Source organism: Taeniopygia guttata, chromosome 14 (genome assembly GCF_048771995.1).
Source record: "Taeniopygia guttata chromosome 14, bTaeGut7.mat, whole genome shotgun sequence".
NCBI classification, from domain to species: domain Eukaryota; kingdom Metazoa; phylum Chordata; class Aves; order Passeriformes; family Estrildidae; genus Taeniopygia; species Taeniopygia guttata.
In genome coordinates, this window is record NC_133039.1 from 4323935 (window position 1) to 4347976 (window position 24042).

A 24042-nucleotide genomic window follows, 5' to 3' on the forward strand; every position below is an offset into this window, starting at 1 on the left:
GTGTTTTTCATGCTTGCAGATCTTAACCACACTTAGTGCTGCATGCAAGTGACAAGCAAGTCCCTGGTGCTGTCTGCAGGAGGCCTCTGCTGTGGGGAGCCCCCAGCGCATCATCCACTTTGTTTAGACTTCATTTTACATTTCAAAGCTGTGAAATCAAAGGCAAACCTTTCTACTGAATTTAGCAACACGTTGTATATTCTGATGTAGTTCCCATAAATCTCTCAGAGGGGCTTTTGTGCTGTTGGTGCTTTCAGTGCTTCCCTGTGCTGTCCATCTGGGCTTGAGGGGAATTTTGGGGAGGCCTCCTGTGTTCTGAGTCCTCAGCACTTGTGGATCATCTTCTGTCCCTTTACCCTGCTCCCATGAAAAGTCCTCAGGCTCATCTCTCAGTTCATTAGATACACTGAGGCTCTTCAGGAAGCTTTAAATTTAGAAGGATGGATAAGTGGGAAGTATTTTTGTTCATTTTAAAATGGTAATTTTAAACTTCTGCACAGACATGTTAATGCAGTATTAATAAAATGGCACAGACACATCATTTTCTTTGAAGGCATCCTGTTGGCTGCCAGAGAGCCCAAACACTTTCTGGTTTTCTTGGATGAATTTTCTTCATTACTTTGATATTTTTAGCTGTTTGAAGACAGTGAAATTAAAAACATCACTGATCTAGTTCAGTAGTGGATTATTTTGTAGAAGAATGAGCAATTTTTGGAAGTTTAGCCAAAGTGTTGCTATAATTCTCTCAGACTAGTCAGAAAAGATGCATCAGTCTCTTACCATTTTAGTAGGTGAAACATAGAGGTAATGATCTAACTAATAAATGGATATTCACTTGTCCAAGGAATCAAAAATTGTCTTTTTGGTATTTTGCTGCTGGGAGCTCAAAGCTGGACCCTCAGTATGCATTTTCCTGGTGAACTCGCTCTTTTTTATTATCAAGGAAGGAACCAGCTGAGCAGAGAATAAAATTTAAATGATGATTTAGAGTTTGAGATTAGGACATACAATGAACACCTTTCCTAGCTCACATGCTCCTCTAAGGCTTTCTAGTTTGCATGTCTTAAAGCTTAACAGTTGTGTTTTATTACTGATTATCAATCTAAAAGGTTTGCAGTGTCTGTAAATTTGAGATATTTTGTATTGCAGCACATTGGATATTGAAGGTACTCTGCTGTTAAACCCATAAATTTCAATAACTACATGGCAGCTGGGAACACACATAAAACTTTCTCTATTAGCTGGAAATACTAATGAGTTTTTTTAACAGTGTTTGTATACCCATGTACATAGGAAGTGTAGCTTCAATTTCCTTCATATGTGGAGAGAAAATTTATTAATGGCAGAGGATGAATGATCCTAATTTTTTGTCTTCATAGTTTCTTTTGTTCCTTTCAACAATGAAGTAAAGAACATGAAGGGAAAACAATTTTATTGAGTAATTTAGTGTATGTAAATTATGGACTAAGTGTCCCATTCAAACAGTCTTTGAATATTTTAAACTGTTTCTGTGGTTAATTATTTATTTGTACTCAGGCTATTAGCACAGAGCTACTAATTCTAAAATATCTTAGGGGAAAAAACCACAGATTCATCCGTTTCTTTTCAGTTGAGTCATGTAGGTTCTGTTACTACTAATTATTGTATTAGGGAAGCAAAGTAAGGCTCTAAGGCTATTGGAAAAAAAAGAAAAAAAGCATGGATTTTTATCTGTTATGATTTAGTATTTATAACAAAAACTGACATTTCAACACCAAAGAAAACATCTGGGTATTTCCAAACCTTCTTTGAAGACAGATTTTTAGTTACTTGGTTTTAAAACTGATTGCATTTGTATTAATTCTTTCCTCCACAATGATGCAATGTACCACTGTCTATACAGTAGCAGGAATGATAAAAGCAGTGTACCTTAGTAATCACTGCTATTCTGGAGTGAGTTTTTGGAGCAGCAGGAGAGATGGTTTTACAATTGGCTGTACAATACCAGTTATGATATAGCAGAAACTTGCAATTTCTATCCCCTTCAAAGAGATGACATTTAATTGTGGTAATAGCTTTACTGATAGCTGATACACAGTATGGTGTGCATTAAAATTATACCATCTGTGAGAAATCACATCCAAATATTGTTTGAAAATAGAAGGCAAGAAAATACCTCCCCATGGGGGAAAATTGTTGACAAATTCTTCCGACTAGCGGCGCAGTGCAGCGCTTTTATTTCTTGTACCTCTCTGGGAAGGTGGCATGAGATAATGTGACAAATGCTGTCAGATGTAGTAACCTCCTGTAACTCCTCCAGTGCACATCCTAATCCTGGTGCTCTCTCCTCAGAGAGCTGGGCGGGTGGGGAGCGTTTCCCCACTGACAGATGCAGTGACCTTATCACGCAGACAGCTCCATCCAGCGTGACAGCCCGGCCATCTGCCTCCTATTGATCATCATTGGTTTAAAGAAAGTGATCCTCCAAAGCTTGCTGCTGTGGAACCCCAAGCTAAATAAGTGTTTGATGTGGAGGCCTTAACCTTCAGGGTGTTTTTCCTCTCATTTCCATCTGATTTGTAAAACGCAGTCTGAAAACGTGGCTTCTGGTGGTAAAATGCTATTCTTTCCAAAACACAGCCTTGAATATCTGAGGCAACTCAAATAAATCCCAGAAAGATCAGAAGAGAGCTGGAGTTCACCATGGTTGAGATAGCAAATAACTGCTCATTGGTCCTGAAGAGCTACAGGATCTTTTCAACAATTTTCCATTAAAGATAAATATTTTATCCAGTTCCCCAACTTTCCCTATTTTCACGTCCATATTATATATATGGAGATATTTCTGTCTACAATCTCAAAATTTCTTTCAATATTTCGATAACAGGCACAAACTGGTTGAATACTCCTGAGTATTTTTCAAGCCAGAAGTAAACAAACAATTTTTTAGATGTAATGTTCTTTATGATAACACCCTGGCACAGGTTACCTAGAGAAGCTGTGGCTGCCCCTTCGCTGGAAGTGTCCAAGGCCGGGTTGGAAGGGCCTTGGAGCAACCTGGGATAGTGGAAGGTGTCCTTGCCATGGCAAAGTGTTGGAACTGGATGAGCTTTAAGGTCCCTTCCAACCTAAACCAGGCTGTGATATTCTGTAATTTCTATCTGAAACCTTTTAAAGTAGAATAATTTAATACTGTGTGTCATTCATTTTAATAGTGTTTTATGTGTGGTCCCAATGGAAAGACAACAACACATAAAATCCTACATAATGTAGATTTATGTATACAATGAGTTATTTATTTTAAAGGGGTCATTAGGCAGCTGTGCAGAGGGAGCAGTTCAGGTTGGATGGGTGGCTCCAGAATGAATGCAAAAGAAATGAAACAAGTATTGGTGGCCCCTCAATTCAAGAAGAATCCAGAGACTGTGGAAGGGAAGGGGTTTGGGGGGAATCACAGTTACACAGATACTCTGAATGTTTGTCTCTCTGGGCTGAGTGACTTGGGCATGCATTGTGAATTTTAAGTGAGAGTAATTAAGCAAGTATTAATTGTAGGTTATTAGGCTGTGGATGAATCAGGAGGAAGGTGACAATCACAAGGCGTGCTCTGTTCTGGAGGTGATGAATCTAGGGGTGAGTGCAGGTGAGATTTGTGTCCTGAGCTCCAGATAAACCCTCAGTTAATACCCCCACACCAAGTAGTAATTCACTCATTACCCCTTGAGTAATTCAATCTATTTCCGGGGCTTGATTTTTCAGTCTCATCCAAAAATTGACAATACAATACTTTCACTGCTGCTTCCTTGGGAAAGAGAATGGCCTGAGAGACATCTGCAAACATTGTTTATCTTTACCAGTGTGAAAAGGAAATGCATACTCCTAAAGGACAGCATTTTGAGCTTGTCTCAAAGCTTCTCAAGAGTGTAAGCAAAATATCCTCGTGTAAAACCAAAAGTCCTCTGCAAGATCAGGTGGGTGGTGGGAGGCAGGTGATTTCAGAGGGGTTTTAGACTGGATGTGAGGAGTCAGGTGGGATATTAAGATGCTGTCAAAGAAGCAGTAGGGGAAATGAAGGGTCAGGTTATGAAAACAGTGGGAACAGAACATCCTGCTGATACCTGCTACTGTTCAGGAAAATATTTACTGCTGCCTCTCACACAGGCAGGTGATCTGGGTATCACACGCTCAAAACATTTTCTTTACCCCAAGCTGTCAGTTGCCAAATGTCAGTCACCTGCTTTGCCTAGGCCAAAAATCATCTCTCATCATAATCCTGTTGTGCTCTATTATAGTTCTGCCAAAAAGTTTATCTGTGTATGGATGTCTGAAAGTTTTAAAAGGAGGTTGCTGAAATGACAGAGTGTGGTGTCAATAGGGATAGCAGCAAAGAGTATGGGATGAAAACAAATACAGAATAAAACTTGTAAGTAGAATATAAAAGTAACTGCAAGTCAGAATGAACAAGTGTTAGTTTCTGAGATGGCTTGGATGGCTAGAAAAAGATTTATGTACCTTCATTGAGAAAGGTACAGGAGTAGTCCAGACTCCTTTGAAAATCTTCCAATTGTTTACATTATTTTTCTTTTTAAAATGAAGAAACAAGACCTGAGCTGTGGGTAAAGAGAAATGAGGGGACAGACAGTAAAATGCCCACTTTGTAAAGAAGGTTGTACATACCTCCTTGTGGAAATTACTGACATTACTCATTTGTCTAAATTGAGTTAATGAGCACGTAGGAAATCACTTGGATTGTCCTCAGTGGCTGGTAATTGCCTGTACTCAAGGTTCTCTAGTTCTGCAAAGCCTGGAACTAATACCCCCATGCTGTGACACTTTGTTTTGATTGTGCTAATCATTAAATTGGCCATTGAAAAAAGAGTAGGAAAATAACATTGGGTTTTAAATTCTTTTGCAGAAAAGTATTCTTAGTCACAGTGACTGGGAACTTAAACTGATATGAAATTCACTTAGTTTTTAATATCTTAATATTTTAATTTGCGTGAGAGGAAGAGGTTGGAAATATCTCCAGCCTGGTTTAAAATGTGTCATGCAGGGTTTTATTGTATAGATGCTATAGAAGGAAAAGTTAAAGGAAAGATGAATCTTTTTTAAAGAGGCCAAAGAGTCACCGGAAAGAAAGGCAGAAGTTTTACTCTTCTTTTAAGCAAGATGCCACTTATTTATAATGTGGATAAAGGCATGAAAGTTTCGTGGAGATCTAACAGATTCAAAGTCTGGAAAACAGAGCTCTGAGAAGATAGTATTTTTCAATTACTGTTGACCCAACTTCTTCTTGTCTTGTAAAATCAAATGTTCTTGTATTGATTGACATTACTTCCTGAAGAAGTTTGTCGTAGGTACTTAAGGTACCATCAAATTTTGATCAATATAATAATATTGATCCAAACACACTTTGTTTGTTTGAAAATTAATATTGCAGTTTTCTCTGGCTTATCTGTAAAGACCTTAGAGAAGCTACAGTAATTTGTGTCACTCAATCATTGTGATGGTCAGCAATAACCCCAAATCCCACAGCAGTTTGTGGGATTCTCCAGAATAGCTCCATCCCAGCCATTTATGTCAATTCCCTTAAATTGCTGGATTCTGGCTGGATTTCAGAGACAAGATGATTCTGTGAAAGTGTTGCAGGCTTCATATGCAAGGTGGGTCTTGTCACCCTGCTGCTCTGATTTCTGTGGAATGCCTCTGGGAACTTGTTTTGACATAGACAATCACCAGTGAAGAGAGCCCATCCCTCTCAGCATTCCCACTCTTCTGTTCGTCTTCCCAAGATTTTACATTTTGCACCCCATGTTTTCTCCCAGATCCAATATTCCTTCTTATCCTAAAAATTATTGGCCTCTAGTTCTCAGGCTGAAAACAATGAAGTACTTTAAAACATGCAAGACTGAGGATTATTAGCTAAAAAGTAATGTTTTTTTATTATCACATCCTTTTAAAATGGCTTTCAGTAGCTTCAGCTGCACTCAGTTCTAAATGCTGCACATTTGGGGTTTGGAAAGGCACTTACCGGAGTTTAAAGTTTATTTTTAGAGATAAATAAATGTTGATAACATTTTCTGAAGATTGCATGGACTCACTAAATATTCATTTGCTTTGGTAATGGTAGGCAAGTGTTTTCAGAAGACCTGGATATGTTTAACTTTCTTCAGAAACATTGAAGTCACCATTTATTGTGACCTTAAATAAGTTTAAAATAAGTTTAAAATAAAATAAGTTCAATAATAGTACAAATTGTTTGGGCTTGTTGCCAGGATTTTTTGTTGCTATTTTGTCAGTTGCTCATTATTTTGTCAGCTGACTTTTATGACATTTCTGAAAAATTAGTAATATGAAATCTTCTCAAAACTAGGAAGTTTATTAGGACTCTCAGGTTTTTTTGAGACTATATTCTGACCAGGTATCTAAAGTTGTAGGCATTTGGTTTTCGGTGTGAGGTTTTTTTGTTGTTGTTGTTCTTTTTAGTACAAACTTCTACATATGGAGTAGAGTGCATAAAATACAGTGTTTAAAAAACCCTGCAGATAGCCTGTGCTTGTTTCCCTATAATTCCAATATTGATAGTCATGGTTAGTGCATTTTTTTGGATATTGATGGCATTGGTTTATCTACAGTGTTGGATTTCTGGTAATTAAAATTAGAGAGCATTGTTGGGAAGTTTACTGCAATCATGTCCTCACTTGCAAATGATGAATGCATATAAACTAAAATATTTAAATGCTGCATAATTGCTGGGTTCTTGACTCAACCCTTTAGCTGGCTCTGGGGAGAGGGAGTGAAAAAGGAAAAATGTTCATTAGGGCTTAGGGATTCAGGCTGCTGTATTAGGAGGAATTGGATTATTCGGTTTACAGTGTTCTTAACAGATTCAATTTCAGGCAGAGATAATTGAAGTGTCGTCAGAGCTGTGTGCATCACTAAAACATACAGGGAGAGCTGCTCCCCTGGGCTCCCTAAAACAATATAGAACAATTGCAGGAGCTTTGCTGGGATTTAACTGCCCTCGTGCTGAGCCTGCTGGAAAGTATATTACAGCAAACTTCCATGAGTACAGTTTCCAGAGAATGAATATTTAGATTGTTTTAGTTCATTGTTGAAGGAAGCTGTTTGACAAATTATTATTTTTATTAAACCTAATGCCCAAACTTGTGAATTTGTAGCAAAATTTAATCTGTGTTTCTGATGAGTGTATTTCTAAACTTCTTCATATTTCTTTCTTAATGTTCCCTAAAAAACGCAGTTTTGAATTTTAAGGGAATTTTTTTAACACAAAGAGTGACACCAGTGGTAAGAATGCAGGTTCATTATTGTTTAATGCTAGATCAAAATAATGTGTTTTTGAGAGGAATCTGTTTCAGAGTCCTTTGATCTGCCATGTTTGCACGGGGGTTTGTGCCCTATTTGAGCCAAGTTTGTGCCCCAGTCTCTGCAATAAATCCATCACTGCCCTGATATTGTGTCTGTATTTGGGGGATGTCCTTGTCAGCCAGGCTCTAATGGGGCTCCAGAGCCAATAAACCCCTTCCCTGAGGTCCTACAAAATGCACTTTATCATATTTACTTATGGTTATACTCTGGGGAACATCTGGAGATGCCTCTCTACAGTAACTTGTAGGAAAAAAAAAAACCCAAAGCAACCCAACAACAGGAATGGAAATTCCATGAGATCAAGGTGGATTCAGAGTGCAGCAAAGAATTGAACATTCAAAGACCATTTATGAGAATTTTACATTTCAAGATTCTGTTGATCCAGGCCTGGCTGATGTGAGTGCAAGAAAAATCATGTATTCATGACTTGCTCATACAGAAATCTCAGGAATTTTAGAAACGGGTGTGATATAAGATAGGCAGGAGTATTAAAATATTTAAATAAGCTTTGGAAAAGTCACTCATTTGGGTGCCTACTTAGCCCACGGAGTTTCTTTTTAACTAATGTTCTGTATATATTGCAAATATTTTGGATATTTGTTAATCATGGATCCTCCCCATATTTTATTGGATTTTATTGGATTTCACATTCTCTTGGGTTTGAAACATATATATAATATGAGTAGTTCTTATGAAAGTTACTAATTTTTTAGCCTATGCTTCAGAACATAAATACTTCTTATGAATTCTAAGCTTTTTACTTAAAAAAAAAAAATCCAGCAAATCCTCACTGTATTTATGTATCATGGACATCAGTAGGGATTTAGTAAACCATTGGTTTTTATTGTTCTTTAGCTCTGAACGTGAGGTCATTAATTTGTATAGAAACTAGAAAAATATTTCACATTTTATAGTGATTTTTACAACTTTTAAACAAAATTTTATGTTCCATAGAATTGAATTACTTTATCTATTTTATTCATGCAAAGATGTAAGGAAAAGCTTTTTGATATCAATACAGAAAATCATCCACTAGGGCCACTGCAGAACCATTTTAAAGGAGATTTTCATAATGAAACAGGTTGTTGCTTTTAGAAGGCTCCTTAAACACTGTTCATCCAGACAAAAGCAGGGAGGAGAAGTATTAAACTCTGCACCGGGTGTGATATCCCAGTGTGTATTACATCTGTTAGAAGCAATACCTGAAGTGTTGCTTGAAGTTATTTTACCTTTATCATCTTCTTTTTTTCTCTAATTATTGAAGTAGGCAGGATTATTATTGCAAACTCCAAACTGATTTGAATGATCACAGTTAATTCCATATGAGTTCGACAAGGTAAAGGCAATAAGGAAAGGATGCACAAGATAAAACTTGGTGCTTTGTGCTGTTTTCAATTCACTGATTTCAAAGCACTTTATCAGGATTAATATTCTAAGCCTCCACACAATTCCCAGGAGGAAGTTAAGCATTATTCACATTTTAGAGATGGGTAAATGAAATCCAGAGAGGTTATAACCTGTACAAAGTCACACAGAGGCACCAGGCCTCGGGAGAATGAGGGAATTTTTGCATCTTGTTACCTGCTGCTACCCTGTGAGTAAAAGATCACTTGGAAGATACAAAAAACCCCTTTGAGACTCAATAGTTTAAGTCACTTTTAACCCATTTAATGGATTTGTAAGTAAGAAGCAGCAGTTATTTCATGCAAGTCTTTAAATCCTAGTGAGCTCTGTCATATTGAATCATATCTACAAAGGAAAGGCTGCAAATACCAGAGTATCCTGGTTCATTGGCACTGAAGTGAAATGTCATTCCTTCTGCTGCTTTGCTCTGCAAGTGCACTGAGCTAGGACATGAAAAAGCCTTTCCAGCTCTTCCTATTACACTTGGTATAGCTCAGAGTTTTACTTCACTGTGGGGACAAAGAGATTGAAACAATGGAAAAAGTGGGGCAATTTCTGTTTGTTTATTACCACGTGAAAACTCAGGAAAATTGTACCCCAAGCTGCTAATTGCAGTGGCTGGCATAAGGAAACTGTAGAGTTTGGCAGAGGGTTTGGAGTGGCTGTTGTTGTTTAAATATGTATATTTATGTATATACATTGACATAAATGGCCTGTTTCCTGGATGTATTGGTTGGCTGTGTGCTGCCTGTACTTTTCTGGCTGTAATGCAACAAATCCATGTGTTTATATTTTCCTTCCTCAAATGCACCTTGAGATTCTGCATTGATACCATTCTGGGGATGCCATGTGGGACTTGAGAACTGTATTCTTTGGAGTATGTGTTTGGAAACTTAAAATTCAATTATGCATGAAAATGCATAATATTATTAATAAACACACATTTATTATAATTAATTATTCTCTTCAGACATATTGATCTGCTAGGGATATCACATTATTGTAGCACTAGAGTTTTTTCTGGGCTGTAGCAAAACTGAATAGCTGGGATAAAAGCTTGAGGTATTTTGGACCAGGCAGGATCATGCTTGGGGAAATGGATAAAACAGAGATGACCTTTGAAAGTACTCACATGGTGAAATTAATGTTTTCTTAATATCTCTTCATTTGTAGTTCTTGTTACAGGCTCATTATCCATCAGAAATGTTTGGATATTATGTGGAATTTCTTTCAAAGTTAAATATACAGAAGAAGCTGAATTTTAATAATAATAATAATAATAGTAATAATACCTTGCTCTAGGGAAGCAAACCTTTTACAAATGACATAATGCTTTCTTGGTTACCTTTGTGCTTCAGGATGGATAGTGTGTTATTTTTTTAGCTGGAAAGAACAAAACTACCTGCATGAGAACATTTTCATTAAATCTCCATAGAGGTTCTTATTTTACAATACCTTTTTACAGATAACTGTGTCTTTAGTTACAATGCAGTCATCACTGAAGATGCAGCTTACCTCAATACCCAGTACTTGCCGAAGACAAACCTATGAGCTGTCCAGCTGACTGCAAAATAATTATTTGTTGTACTTTTCAAACTGATTCCTAATTTGCAAAAAAGGAAGGTATGATTGGCTGAGGAATCAGAGCTTCCAGGAGCACAAGTGATGCTGATGTAATTACAGAGCCACCTTGAACAGGAGCACCTTGAAGGAAAGTGTTCTGCTGATGTCAGGCAGAGGCAGGGAGGTGGTAGGTGACCCTTGGGAGATGATGGCCCTATTGCCATGGACAAAATTACAAATTTTTCAGATGGCAGAACATTCTCTTCCTCTGTGTCATTCATATAAAAAACCTTCTAATGAGAAGAAAAACGTGTGAAGTGAAGGATGCAAAATCTTGAGCAGCAGTTATTGCTTGGCACTTTTTTTGGCTGCTGAAACCCAGGTTTACAGAGCCTTTAAACTCTAATGTGTCAGGAGTAACAAATAAGTAGCAAACAGCATCAGAGGATGCACCAACAGCACCAATAGGGGATGGCCCCCGGCTCTTGCTTTAGGAGGTCATTGAGCTGATGAGACATGCTGTGCCCCATCTCCAGGGCTGTACCTCAGTGCCAGTGCTGTGTCCCAGTGCTGTGTCCCAGCTCCAGTGCTGTGTCCCAGTGCTGTGTCCCAGCTCCAGTGCTGTTTCCCAGCTCCAGTGATGTGTCCCAGTGCTGTGTCCCAGCTCCAGTGCTGTGTCCCAGCTCAGCTGGAGCCTCTCCCAAGTCCTTGTGCAGGGGGGACTCAAAGCACCAGACTCCATCCAGCTGCCCTGTCATCCTGTGCCTCCTACCTCTGTGTGCAAGCTGATAAAATCAAATACTCTGCACGTGGTAGGAGCTGTGGGGAGCACCCTGCTCCATGAACCAAGGGGTGAGAGTTTCAGCTGCCACATAACAGTCATTTGTGATTGGTTCTTGTATTTGTCTAGAGCCCATATTTTACTGTGTGCTTACATTCTTTATGAGTACAGCTTTTGCACAGATTTTGTTTCCATGTTTTCATAATGACACAGAAACTGCTGTCTGTCCAGTTAATTATGACTTTTCAGTCGGTGATTATTACTTTTCTTTTTTTGAGAGGTAGGATTTAAAATATTTGCCTTCATTTACAGTGTCATGTCTAACATGGCCTTTGACACTACAGGTTCAACTGTACCTTTCCTGGTACCAATTTAATACAGCTGGTCACTAGCCTGGGCATTGCAGTATGCCTGGTATTTAAGTCTGAATTGAAAGAAGAATGCTGGGTCTCACAAAATATGAATTTTTTCAATGCAATGACCAGACCAGGGTTGGGAGGACAGGCTGAGTAATATCCATGTATTACAAGTGAGCAGCAATATTCCAGAAGCCTTTCTTCAGAGCCCAGAATACCCTGCCTAAAATATGGGCTCTGCTAGAAGAAGATTTGTTTCAATCATGATGTAGTAAATTTATCCTTGGGGATAGCAGGAAGGAGGGGTTCCATCAACAAGTGTCTGCCTTTCTGTCAAGATCTGATTAGTTGTGAAATTACAAGTAACATTTTAGACATGGTTACAGTAAAGGTTACAGGCACTCTTGGATCTGAAATTTCATTTTAGAGCAAAAGGTCCCCAAGGGCTGGTTTAATTTATTTAATTACATTGTACAAGACTTGGGTAATAGTTTTAGATCGAAGTATAAGAACCAACTTCCAGGCAAATTTGTAATATAATTCAAAGTGGTAAATTGCTAAACATTTCAACAGTTGTGCTTTATGGGACAGGGATGATACAAGAATATGGATTGCAATTATATAGTGCAGCTCTAAGTCTTATATTCAAATCATAAATAATAAACTAGGAAAAGTAATTGCTTAATTGTAATGGCAGCATATCTTTCCTGAAAAAGTTGTGCTGAATTAAATGGCCTAGGAAGCCTCAAGGCCCTTTAAAGTATTTCTTATCCCCCTTGGTAGTTTGGAAGGCAAGATGGGCTTTAAATTTACTATTTGCATTAGGTAATTCTATATCAAAAGGTCCTCTGACTGCAGTGCAGAGAGAGTTATTGTGTTAGTTCTGTGTCATGGTGATGGCTCAAACTTCCTTAAACTTTCATATTCCCCTCATTGCACACCTTGAGTGGTTCTTCATTTCACTCTTCCCACTTCCAGCTGAAAATTTTATACCTCTTTTACTAGACATGATGCTTTGGATGTTTTATTCCCAGCTATCTTATACCCCATGTCCAGCTGAGCATCTACAGCTGTTCAGCTGTTCCCTTCTTGGGTTTGTGATCAGCACCATGGTGAAAATGACCCAAAACCAGCGCCACCAAACAAAGCATTAATCACTCCTTGCTCTAAAGGCACTGAGTGCACACAGCAAGAACCAGAAAGCACTAAAAAAACCCATTAACAGATCCAGATCCTCCTCCTGCCATGATCTTCCTTTGCCAGCTCTTTTGATTTACCCTCCAGCAAACTGTTCTCCACTCTCTTGCTCGACGTAGTAACACCGCTTGGTTCGGCTGTGCCGCTCCCGACGCGTTTCCTTTCTAATCACTCAATTTTGGCTGTCACTCCCAGCCTCACGTCTGATTACTGACACAGCTTCAAGGCCAAGGCTCCCCTAATGCCAGTCATTGCTAAAGCTTGACAAAGGAGATGGATGTCAAGGGTGGGGGCTGGCAATAAATCGGTGCTGCTGTATCTGCTGTTCACAAGCCCGACTTTTATCTGACACGCTGTTCTACAGTTCTTACATTAAATCTTTTGATCCACAAATATATGCTACATCCATCAGAAGTTTTCCCAATTTATCATGCATGGCCTTATAGCTCTTTTTTATGATATTTTTAAAAAAATCGACCAGGAATTTCACTGAAGCTTTCCTTTAAATAAAGGCGCTTGGACAGTTTGCTGTCAGAGTTTGTAAGATCAATATCCCTCTGAAACATAGTGCACTTCCTTCTGTTTCATATTTAAAGGATAGTTCTGTTTGTTTCTCTATTGATGTGCTACTTTTTCATGGTTTCCATCTTGCATATTTACTCTTTTTGGCAGTACAGCAATGCTGGGTTTTGGTCAGCCAAGGGACAAGTGCTGACTCACCTAGGAGTTGTCTTCCCAGGAACAGCTCCCAGGGAAAATTATTCCACCTAAGGAAAAAATACATTGCATTTTGATATTGTTGTTCTTGGAAAAAAAAGAACAGCAAAAATTGCATCAGATACTGGTGGCTTTTTCTAGAAGAAAAGGAAGAAACTGATCAATTTCATGAAAAATGTTCAAAGCATCGAAAATTGAGGAATAATGCCAGACTTGGTTTTCTCCACATAACTATTTTTGTGGTAGTATAATTTTTAATATGGATATATTAATTATTGCAACAGAAATAATAGTAATTATAGAACTACAGTACAACTTCTTTATGTGTCTTTATGAGTCTTTATATAAGACTCAGACATGTCTTTTCTGTTGAAGGACAGAGTGAAAATCTGAAGTGGTGCTTTGGATTTGTTCCCTGGTTTCAGGGATTATCAGAGCTTTCAAATTTTAGTTCTTTTAACAATTTAACACTAAAACTGTTCCTGATTAATCCAAAGAGTTCTTTGGATGATTCTCTGTGTTCACAGACACAAGAATTTAAAACTGCATGTGGCTCACTGATTTTCAAATATCTATATTTAAATAATTCTCTTAAAATATTTGATTAGTCTTGCAACGTGCTGTTTAACATCAAACATTCAGTCAGTGGCCATGATAATTATTGAAGCTAATGTCCTTTTTCCTTGTAAAAGAAGCTTTAACTTGTGGTGAAATATTCTATTCTGTAATACATATAATTTTCAAATGAATACCAAAAAAATACATATGTAGGGACTTTTTTGTGGGTTTTTTGGGTTGTGTTTTGATGGTGGTGGGATTTTCTCTTCTTAAAATATTTGAGGAAGGGGATCAGAGAGAGAGGGGTCTTCACTGAATTTTTTTCGCATTTTACCACACAAGACTTTGAGCTATTTTTTTTCTCTCAATCATTTGAACTTTGATGGTTTTGAAGGACCTTTTCTTCCAAACCTTCTCCATCCTGCTGTTTAACCTTTCTGGCCCTTTTAATGTGGTTTCTTACTCCAGGCACTTTTCCCTTCTCAGACAAAAAAATACTGTACTGGATTTTGTCATTATTATGGTAACACTTAAACCCCTGAAATCTTGGCTGAAAATAGGTCTTTTTGTGGAAACAACAAAATCCAAAGTGTGAAAATATTCCCATGCTTCTATATTAAACTGTTAAAATTTACGAAATTCCTTGACATAAATTTAAAAATTTAGTTAAAAATACTACAGAGAAAATTTGTAGCAGCTCATTAGCTCAATATCACCTGTGGTGTATTACAGACTCCTTGAATGTTTCTAGCAGAAAGCTGATAATTTTAAGGATAAAAGTCTTAACAGGAGCTAATTCGGCAGAGCTGGTAAAGTTGATAGATTAGTTAAAAAATAGGTAAATATTTGGATTTTTTAAACGCATAAGCTGCAGACAAGAAAATAATTTGATTATTATTTGTCTAAGGCAGAAGCAAAGTTTAGATTTGATGGGGAGTGAAGGTGTAGGGATGTGGGGGGCATCTGGGTTTTGTGTGGGGCTCAAGAATGCTACTGAGGGAGTCAGGAATGAAGGGAAAGACTTTGGGGTTATTGAAATCTGAAAATGGGGGAATTTCATAGGCACAAGTCCGTGGCTAATTGGACTCTGTTAATTCCCTGGCAGACAACAGTGTCCTTGCTTTACACCTCTTCTCAGAGTCCTACTCGAGGTGAAGGAAGATGTGTTTGGCACTGCATTGTTTTGCTCTCTTTAATTTATCTCAGGATTTTTTGCTCGCTCTAATGAATTAACTCCAGCTGTTGGATTCCATATGGGAAATGCAGCCAGCGTAGCTCTTCCTGACAACTTGTGCCTGTGCTGTGAAAGCTGAGAATGAATCAGCACGAGAGATCTGGGAGTGATAGTCTAACATAAAACAGATGACTGTCATCTATTATTTGGGTGGCAAGAGGAGATAAGGGGGAGGAAAGTTTGCTTTTCAAGCAGGGTTAAAGAAATGAATTTTATATCAGTGCAGTTTGTGGCTCCAATTTAGAAACAATTTACAGTTACTCGGGAAATTCTGTCTTCAGGGGTGGACTTGAAGGTGTGTGCTTGGGAGAAAGGAATTGTCATAGGAGCTTGCCGTGACTATGGAAGCTGTGGGGAAAGGAGAAATAAATTTTAAATGAGAGGAAGAAACCGATCAAACCCCCTCATTTCTCTGCCTCTAGTTGTCACTGCAATTAAAGTAGTTAATGGATGTCTGTGTGTATCACCTGGCAATTCCAATCTGTGCAATTTGAAGAAATAAGTAGCAAATAAGAAATAATTTCATTTTATGAATCTCTATTTTCTATTTCATGCATGCTTATTTTCCTCTGATTTTAAAGACACACTATTTTACACTTTTTTTTTTAACCAGAGACAGCATGAACAGAATGCAGTTGAATTACTAGAACCCTACCTGGATTTTGGAATTTCCATGCAAAATTCTAGATCTTAGGTTAAAGCAAAGAGAATTGTGTTGTATACTGGGTATTTTAGGAGAATTCAGTACAAAGAACCAAAACTCTTGTGAAATTTTACATGAACACTCCTTGCTATTGCAGAGTATTTTCAGTATTTCAGCCCTCACAACACCTCTGGAAGGGAGCTCAGAGACATGAATGGCCCAGACATCTCCAGCCCTGAACAAAAATACCCACAGCAACCACACAAATAAAAAGAACAATCTCCTATTCTAAGAATTCAAGTTGCATTTTTGATCTCTTTTCCATGTCAGACACAAGTGCCTGCTCTGGGATAGGCTGATTCAGATTGTTCTTCTCTTTTTCCATTTCCGCAGAGCTGAGCTACCCCAATTTCACCCAGCTTGTTCCTAAGCCCCCCGTACCATGCTTTTTTTGTGTTAAATATCTACCATTGTCTCTGCTGAGCTTCCTTTCCTTTGCAGTCTCACCTGATGGAGCTTCCACATGTTCTCCAAAGCATGGGAATCTTTCAGACATCTTCAGTTTTACTGCAGCTTTCTTCCAAGAAGTGACAGTCCTACATCCCATGGACCCTGAGGAATTTGTGCTGATTTATTTCCCTATGGATTTATCTGTAATTTCAACCCTTGGTTCTTAATGGATAAATGGATTCTTAATGCATCCTTTGAGATAAATACAGGTATTTTACAACTTCTAATCGTTGTATCAATAGTGAGAAGGATGGACTGAAAAACTCTTACATTTTTCTCTAAATAGTTTGTTTAGACTAACAAAAGTTCCCACAAAAGAAAAGAGAGAAAAAGTGGTTATTTTCAGTGCTTGGTAATGAACAGAGTGTAAGTTTTGAGAAGGATGAAAGCATTAAATGTGTATCTTGTTACATAAACCTCTATCACTGTGCTGGTGTAGCTGTTCTAATTTATTTTGCCTACGTATGTTTACTTTTTATGGGGCATATCTGGCTGCAGAAAACTTCTTCTTAATTGGTTGAATTCTGAGCTGGAATATTTTATGATGAGCCATGCTTGAGCGTAAATTTTTTTTTTAAAGCTTGAAAAAGAATGCATAGTCCAAGTCTTTTTGCATAGAGAAATATATGGCAGAACCACTGTTGCCATAAAAAGATGAAAAACCGCATTGGTTTAGGTGAAGTGCAGCTGTTTAAAATTATGTGTGCACCAAGATTTATTTTGAACTCATGAAGCTTATTTTCATTAATGACCTAACTCTGTTTATTAGAAGCATGTGATATTAATACTTGATAATCTTATCCCTGATGACACCTGCAGAATAGAAGAGGAGCCTGCTCTTTTTATTTGTGTGGTTGTTGAGGGCATTTTTGATCATGGCTGGAGATGTCTGGGCCCTTTGTGTCTCTGAGCTGCCTTTCAGAGGTGTCTCCAGGTCTGAAATGCAAAGTGGACACCTGATCCCAGGTGGTGAGGCAGCCACGGTTGTTTGATGCTTCCTCTGGGTTTGGTGTTGCTGCTCGGTGTCTGAGGGCACAGCAGCCTTGCAAAAGGCATGTTGGAGGTAAATAGATCAGAAGGGAAACGTGGGCATGCTGATGCAGGGTTCTTTCACCGAACAATGAGGAGAAAATGTACTTTTGAGTGGTTTCTTAATTCAGGTTTTCAAATTCTATCAGTTCAGAGACTCAACAACAAGACTCACAATCAGAGCGTTGTGAAATGAGCTGCATTCCCCCGAGGGGTGGAGGAGAAACGGCATCCACGGAGGTTTTATCCTACAGGATACACTCAGAGACATGGCCGTGACTTGTCATGTTTTCAAAAGTCATTTGTCAATAGGCTGGTGCCACAAACGGAGTCCCCTGACGAAGGCAGGAGTTGGAGTGTGGCCTCCTGCAAGGGCTGCCGTGAAAACAATTCATCTGGAATCCACTCATGAGAAATGAATTGTAAATTAAAAGAAATTGCCAGTGAGCCTCTCTTGTTTTAGGGTTAAAGATCATTTCTGCCAATGTATTGACCTCCTCAGACTGAAACTACACTGTATTTCAAAACTTCTTTTCTTTCCTCCCTTTCTGCTTGCTGGGTACATTTTATATTGTTAACTGTAAGAAAATTAGGAGCAACATAAAAAGCTCAACTTCTTTGACTTTTAGAATTTTGGGGTTCTGTACTTCAGTAGTGTTTTATTGTTCCACTTCTCTTTCATCAAACAGTGTTTCTATTATAAATGCAGTTGATAAAAATCAAAAGATCAGTTTCACTTTTAAATCGCCTGAGAGAATTTAAAGCTCTCAAATTCTCTTGTACAATTTAAAATTAATTTTCACCTTAGAAGTTTGCAGATCCCTTCCATTTTGGCTTCCAAACAGTACATAGCTGCCAGAATAGAATTAATTAATATTTTCTTTGAACCTCAGTGTGCACCTGAAGCACTCGTTAACAGTAAAAGGATGGAAGTTGTGCGATAGCTGCCATAGATTTTTGTAGTTCCTTTATCTCATATATTGATATCCTATTTTAAGGCCTAATAAAACCTGCTAGTGATGGGGATACTCTCGTGACACGTGAACAGCTGGTATCAGGCAGCAGTTTGCAGTAAACACTTGTAGTAAACCAAGGAATTTGCCAAGATCCCTACAAAGTCAGTCTGGAAATTGCCTTCCACAAGGGAAACCTCAGGGCAGACCCACACAGGAGCTGCAGTTTGGTGAATTCTACACAAATACATTTTTAGTGAATAGTGTTTATTGCTGCTTGCTGAGGTTATGTCAGCACAGCAAATCAAATCCTTGACTTTTTTGCCTTGTTTTAAGGAAAACCACAGTTTTCTGCAGAAATGACTCTTTTAGGACTTGCAGCTAGCATTGAAAAGTAGGATTAATTACCTTGGACCACAGGTATGTGCCATTAGTCATGCAGTGTGTGGCAATCTGCTTTTGTGCTGGTTACTTCTGACTTCAGATTCTTTTCCTCTGTGTAATTTGTATTTGTTTGGTTTTTCTGATTTTTTTTTTTTTTTGGACTCGTGGCTATTCTGACAGGAATACAGGAAAGCTGGAATTTCTTTTTTTTTTTTTTTTTCCTGAGAATTCCAGGACCCTCAGTGGGAGCTACATGCAGCTAAAATCAAACAAAACGGGGCGTTTTGTCCATTTAAGAAATCCTGTGTGCATAAGATGGATGATAATAAATGCCTTGTTTATCTCAGCTATTTTGCTCTGCCAGCTATGCAGGCAGAGCTGCAAGGTAGAAGTCCCTCATCCATAGATTTAATCTTTCTTCAGTTCAAAGCTTTGTAAGTAAAAGCATCCAGCTGGGCAGGACAGCTGTTGAGATCCCTCTCTTACAAGCATGGTGCTGGTGCCAAAGTGAAGCTCCTTGCCCTCATATTATTGTGCCCTCATCAAAAATAAGCAGCCCAAACTCACTCTGTGATCCTTGGAATCCATTGAATGAGACACCAATTCCTCTTAGAATTAGTCTTTGCTAGAGGTTCTTAATAGAGCCTCAACACACAGAGCTCAGTGCATTTTCAGCCAGTGTATGATTAATAAGGACTTGATTTTGACATTTGAGTGATTTTACAAATGTTACTTTTATCAGTTAGTTCAGCTGACCATTCATTCATTTATTCATCAATGGGCAAATCACAGAATGACACAATTACAGCAGTTGGGTTTGTTTTTTGTTTTGTTTTGTTTTTTTTTTTGATCTCTATGATATATCTGTCCTCTCTGTAAATTTTAGTCTAGAAAAGAAGAAACCTAAGAAATTACATTAAAGAAAAAAAAAGAATTAAATTAAAGAAACCTAAGAAAATACAAGCAAATACAAGCATAAGGGCATATATTTTCATGAAAGAGCAGGCATTCACTACATGGAAAAAAAAACCCCAGCTCAAGCATTATCAAAGTGAACAAAAAAAGGAAATGAACAATGAATGAAAGCAAAGAATTGTTTTTAGTATACTTGGCTGGTATTAATTTCAAAGGCACAAGAATAAGGTTCAGGTACATTTAGAAACTTACAATGGAAATTCAGTTGCTTAATGATGCAGATGATTTCCAAGTACCAAAGCTGGGAAAAAAGGCTAAGGCTATACATTTGATTTTTTCTTTTCCAATGCTTTTCCTATGTCCTTTTCTGTAGTATTCTTGCCTTCTCAGTATCTGTCTTTGAAATCAATTTCAGATGTCAGGAAGAAAGTTAAAGATGTTGGCAGTAGTTGTCACAGATCAGACTTGGATGTCTCATTAAACTGAGCAAAGAGAGAGTGTGAATCACCTTTAATTTTCAGAATGATTGGTCTTTAATGTTAAACTGAATGTGATTGATGCCTTGCAGAGTAGTATGTGATAATATTTACTGAAATTTCACTTAAATATTTGAAGAGATATTTCTGTGTCTGCCTGCTAGGAATGATTTTGGTTTCCTGTGTTCTTCTTTCCTGGCTGATGGCCTCTAAAGTGAACTTTCAGAACAAATGTAGAACAAGTCAGGCATACCCCTGTTGTGTTGATAATATCAACTTGACAAATGTATTCTGAATTTTGCCTGCAGCCATTAAAATGGAAAGCAAAGTCGGAAGTGTTTTATGGGAGGTTTCTTTTATTGCCTGTACCAGCAAATATTGTACTGATTTTGTCAAAAGAAAACATAATTTTTATAAAGCACTTGCCCTATTGACTCCCAACTAGAACAATATATTTTAATCCATCACCATGTTATTTTTAGTGCTCCATTGTTTTATTTGCCATTATTATACTTTTTCTGTTTACTTCTAAGCTGATATATGCTAAAGGCCAAAAGTCTAAACTAAATAAATATTATCTTAATGCTAATTTAGGCTGACTGTTTATTTATAGAACTTGGTTTTCTATATATAGTATAGACAAATAACAGAGGTTGTTCTTGAACTTTGCACACACAGTTGTAATGATTTGCTTGTATACACAGAGGAGAAGGTCATGTCTGGCCATTGTTTTTTAGCCATTTGTGCCATTTTTATTAATTTTATTTATTTTTGTAATAAGTTGTATTTGATATACATTGTTACTATTAAATAGAAAGATAAAAATCATCAGCTTCTGCCAAATGCAATGGGTTGGCAAAAAGCACATGTGGAGAAGTGTCTTATGTAATTTAACTTCTTTAATATAGAAATAATAATTTTTGCTGCGAGGCTGCGGGATTGGCCTTTGTCCAATGAATGTTTGCTGTGACTATGAAACACGTTAATTTAATGTGTTTGCACATTAAAGTGGTGTCAAAATAAGTACCTGTGGAGTACTGCTAAACAAAGACAAAAACAACTAATTTGTTTCTTAATGAGCCAGCAATAATGCACCAACATTTCAGTCTGTTTGCTCTTAAGGCAGACAGGGGTTCTGGAGGAGGCTGTTTCAGAGGTTCTCCTGAAGCCTTGGAGAAGCCTTTTGAAATCCATGCTGGGGAAAGACATTTTCATAAACCACATCAGTGAAAGCTCTGATTGTGAAAAATGTGCAAATAGGAGGATTTAAGTGATAAACCCTTAAAAGAAGGTAATAGAAATATATTACATAAATGATATTTGGGTCAAACTGGTTTTGTTAGGGACACTTCCCACCAGACCAGGTTGCTCCAAGCCCCATCCAACAGGGACATGACCTGGAGGTTTTTCCTGCTTTTCTCTTCTTCACACCATGGGAGGTAGACCAGAGCAAGTGGTCAGGAGGCTGCCCTGTCACCTCCCTTCCTGGGATCACAGGGATTTCTGCTGTGTTAGAGTAGGGGTGTTCTGCCCTGCAACAGAACCTGCAAAATTAAGTTTGTTTGCAGCAATGTGTCAGAGCATCACTAAAGAATCACAACTGTGTTCTGCTTCAGTGACTTTCCCCCAATATATTAAAGTATAGAAACATTTTCTTTTGTCTGTTAAGCAAATAGCTACAGGTTTTCCTTCCTTTTATAAATCTTTTAAAAGATAAGAAACAATTTCTAGGTGTTTCTGGAGGACTTTTTCTGTCATTTGTTTGTAAAAGTTTTCTTGACTGTTAAAATGGAATGTTTTTTCATGTGGTGTAGATATATAGTTTTCTTGTAAAGCTTTAGTTTGGAAGGACAGGAACTATACCTGATATTTTTTGTCCCTGTGGCTAAAAATGTGAGGAATTTCAGAGGCAGAAGAGGGAGAATAAGTATTATTTGGGAGGCTTAAACCTCAAACAGCCCAGCTGTTTTCCTGCTGAGCTAGCATTAGATGCCTGGTGGAAGGTGAAGGTAACTTTGTTGATCCAGTCTCACCGAATGCCTCTCTGAAACAACTCAGTGCTCGTGTTGCACAAAGAACTGCCCTTTGTTTCAAAATAACTTGAAGTTGCCAGTCCTTTAAGAGAGTGTAATTATTTCCTCTAGGGAAAATGACATGCCTCAGCTACTCAATGAAAGCATTTAGGATGCCCTTTCTTGCTTGCTTTGTCCTGCAATAATCTACTTTTTCTAGGAGGAACATTTCTGCTGTCACCATTTTTCTCTGGTGTTGCTGGGTGAAAATAAGCTCAGTGTGTGTCATCCTGTGATGCACTCCTGGCAAACTCGGGTAATAATCCTTCAGCTGTATTTATTCCTTTCTCCCACAGAGTTTAATAAAGGAAATTACTCTGATTAATAGCTTTTAGATTTCACAAACAGCACTGTTTGGGGTTATATATCCATCTGGTCCAGTTTCTGAATTGTCATCTTGATGAAGTATGTGGATGTATAGAGCAGGAGCAGATGAGTGGAGGGACTGGGGGAATGCTGCAGAGAATTGAGCCAGCAGATTGTTTCCCCCAGTGAGCAATTTTATGGAGCTTGTAAACCAGCCCAGAGCTCACCCCTTCCAGGATACAGGAGTGCTCCTGAGTCGAGGTTCTGGATGATTCCATACTCCTTGTGGATATACATCTTCATTATTGCCAGCTTGGCCGGGCTGGGAGCGAGGAGTGGAGCTCTGCTCTCCGTTTGTTCGGGATGCTAAGCAGGCTTTGGCCAGCCTGTCTGTATTTGTTGGGTTGGTGTCCAGCAGCTGCTGCTGCCTGGGTGTGAGAGCAGGATTAGGATCCAGCACGGTCCCTGTAATGTGTAGGGTTTGGTGCTTCCCTCCCTGCCAGGCTGTGTGCTGTGGGCCAGTGGGATGGGACGAAGGCTGCTGTTGGATTTCTGAGTGAGCACTTAGTGCTCTGTGTTAGATCTCCTGGCCAGTCTCCCACAGGCTCTGCCTTCTCCTCACTCACAGTTTCCAGCAGGACACAAAGGTTAAACGTGCACAATTCCCACTTTTCACTTGGATGATCTTTACTCATGGCTCGGGTGCCTGACAGCTCCCAGAGAATCCTGCAGAGGTACAAAGCCAGGCTGGATGTGAGGCAGCTGATCCCCTCTCTCCTACCCATTCTCTTTAACAGTTAAGAAGAGTTTTTGTGAAGAGAAGTCTTTTGCTGGATTATTTCAACTAAATACTCCAATTCTGAGGACAGCCTCATGACTTTTTTTGCATTAAATCTCAGCCTCATTGAAGATGTTAACAAGGTCCTGCAGGGCATATGTTAGCTAGTAGACTAAGTGGTTTCTTTTAATTTTTTTTTGGTTTAAAATTTTTTGTTATATAGAATTTTATCGTTTTCCAAGGTTTGAAGAAAACTTTACAAACTTCTCTCTGACTTAGACTCACCATTGTTTTTCGGTTTTTCCTCTTTGTTAATTATTTCTCAAATATGCTAAGACAACTCATAAATTGTAGTCATTGCTTGTTACTTCTCATAAATGTTGTTCAAAGCAGCTGACCTGATGGAGTAGAGCTTCTTTGTACTTCACTGAATCTTGTGGTACAACAGAGGTCTCTTTTTATTTTCTAGTCAGATAAATGACTCTAAAATATAATGATTACATGAATTACTTCTAAAGGATAGCACTTCAAGTTTACATTCATTACCTTTTGTGACTGGGAAAAGCCCATCCTCATGACAATTTTTAATGCAAAGGGATTTTTTTTGTCATTCTGCGAACTGGAAATAACATATTGTGCAATTATTACTTGTGTCCTGAGAAATCTATCAATAATAGAAGAAAAACAATTTCCCCTTCTATTTCAGTACATGATTATACATTCTGTATATATACACACTTCTGATAATGCGTTTTAACCAATATTTTATTGATTTACTGTAGTTACATACAGAGTAAT

General features: G+C 38.1%; 1 protein-coding gene across 5 annotated transcripts in view; it reads left to right on the forward strand.

Moving 5' to 3' along the window:
- SDK1 (sidekick cell adhesion molecule 1) overlaps positions 1–24042 on the forward strand; it is a 384502-nt gene that overhangs the window by 74436 nt on the left and 286024 nt on the right. The window lies entirely within an intron of this gene.